Below are 2,500 nucleotides of genomic sequence, written 5' to 3' on the forward strand. Positions count from 1 at the left end.
AGTGCTTCGCTGATACACGTCAACAATGTAACCTTTCATGGGGGAAGGTATGCCCATGATCTCTAGTGTTTCGCCAATAGTGTCATGAGAGACGGAATCAAACGCTTTCGCGATGTCCAGAGAAGCCACAAATAAGGGCTTATGATACCGATGGTGGTATCTCAAAATCATGTCCAGCAAGAAAACATTATCAGAGCAGCCATCAGTGGGTCTGAAAGCTCTCTGTCTTTGGTCTAATGGAATGTGGCGAGCCATCCTGGTAGCCAGAACTTTGTGCAATGTTCTAATAAGTACAGATGAGACCGTAATAGGTCGAAAGTCCGATGGAAGATGTGCATTAGATTTCTTGGGAATTAATGTTGTTGTCGATTCCACAAGATGTGTGGGAGCTTTACCACACCATAGAATAAGGTTGAGCACTCTTTCTAAAACTTCCATCGGAACTTTCCTCAGAAGTCTGGCTGATAGACCATCCGGACCAGCGGACGTAGTACTGGCCGGCAAAGCTTTCTTGATTTCCAACGCCGTAATCGGTGTCCAGAGGCAATCAATAGTCGGATTGGGGGCTTCCATCCCAGGCGAGATGGAGACGCCACCAGTCATAATGGTTTCCCAAAAGGGGACCATTACCTCTTTTGGGGGGACCTGCACCCCCGTAATATCATCGAGCAGCATGCGGAGGCACTTGCTCCTGTTCTTACGCCAGAGATCCTGAGTCCGTGCGTACTCAGCTCTGCGTGCTTGACGCCTTGAAGATTCGGCCGTCCTAATACTACGTATTGGTCTTGTTCCTCGAGGCTTGACTGGGAACACACATCGCAAGTAGAGTGTTAAGTCCTCCAATACTTCTGCCTGCGTCCTCGAAGAGAGCGCACCGCAGATATCCGCCAGACGACGCAGGGAGAACTTGTCGCTAGTTGGAGCCGATAGGGAGCTCAGATAATCGGCTATTATAGGCTTAACATCCACGCCATTCTGCTCAACATCGCAACGAGTCTCCCCATCCTCCTCATCCGGGCCTTGGTCCAAGTAATGCTTAACAGCATCACGGTAAGCAGGCTGTTTGCGCTTACCCTTAATGCTTTCCAGAGTTCTCTCCGGGAAGCTCTGAAATAAGGCTTGGTTAATAAATCTCTCGCCTTGTTGTACCAGTTCCGCTTCCCTTTTCGCCAGCAAAAGGGTCTCTTCATCCGACCATCGAGCTCTAGTTCCGACTGTTGTTTGTCGCGAATCATACCAGTCAGGGTGGGCGCGTCTATGATGGACACCTCGGCCCGTCTTGGAGTCAAATTGTCTTCCACAGCCCGGGTACTCGCAAGAATAAACTTCAGAAGACGGATCCGCGGAGGTCGCAGATGCCGGTCCAGCTCTTAATGCAGGACCCCTGAGGCCAGAGGGCCCGGGGTTATTCGAGTTTATCCGAGGCTTGTTTCGAGTATTTGGGCCTGCAGTGTTTGGGTCAGAGGGGCTGGCAACCCCAAAGACCTGAGTCGTTGTAACACCTTCTTTGCCGTCGGTCTACCGAACCTTACTTTCCAAAATAGCCGACGTTACCAGGAGCACCACGAGGAGGTGGGTGTACAACTAGGGCGTGAGAGGCTAATGGTCCTTACGAGAGGACTTGGTTGAAACGACGAATACATGTATTCGCCGAGCGCATCAACGCACCATCACTATGCTCTCTTTAAGTCCGCTCGCGGCGTGTTGGTTGTGCCTTGAGAGGAAGAGAGTCATAGTTACTCCCGCCGTTTACCCGCGCTTGCTTGAATTTCTTCACGTTGACATTCAGAGCACTGGGCAGAAATCACATTGCGTCAACACCCGCGAGGGCCATCGCAATGCTTTGTTTTAATTAGACAGTCGGATTCCCCTAGTCCGTGCCAGTTCTGAGCTGAGCGTTGAATGGCGGCCGAAGAGGACGACCACGACGGCTCGCGCCGCCACGGAAGCCTCGCAGCAAGGAAGATCCGCGGGAGGCCAAGGCACGGGACCGAGCTCGGATCCCGGGACCGGCGCGAGAACGCCGACCGTTCACCTCGCCCAGGCCCGGCACGTCAGCCAGACCCGCTTCCCGACCAAGCCCGACACGCCCCGCTCCTCAGAGCCAATCCTTATTCCGAAGTTACGGATCCAATTTGCCGACTTCCCTTACCTACATTATTCTATCGACTAGAGGCTCTTTACCTTGGAGACCTGCTGCGGATATGGGTACGAACCGGCGCGACACCTCCACGTGGCCCTCTCCTGGATTTTCAAGGTCCGAGGGGAAGATCCGGACACCGCCGCAACTGCGGTGCTCTTCGCGTTCCAAACCCTATCTCCCTGCTAGAGGTTTCCAGGGAACTCGAACGCTTATACAGAAAAGAAAACTCTTCCCGGATCTCCCGACGGCGTCTCCAGGTCATTTTGGGTTACCCCGACGAACACTCTTACGAGGGCCCGAATTGTATGCGGTTCCGCTGCCGGGTTCCGGAATAGGAACCGGATTCCCTTTCGCCCG

General features: G+C 53.3%; 1 pseudogene; it reads right to left on the reverse strand.

Moving 5' to 3' along the window:
* LOC138944086 (large subunit ribosomal RNA) overlaps positions 1 to 2,500 on the reverse strand; it is a 7,639-nt pseudogene that overhangs the window by 2,987 nt on the left and 2,152 nt on the right.

This window comes from Polyergus mexicanus, unplaced genomic scaffold, assembly GCF_030449975.1.
Source record: "Polyergus mexicanus isolate NDT 795.1 unplaced genomic scaffold, iyPolMexi1.0 SCAF_85, whole genome shotgun sequence".
Taxonomy (NCBI): Eukaryota; Metazoa; Arthropoda; class Insecta; order Hymenoptera; family Formicidae; genus Polyergus; species Polyergus mexicanus.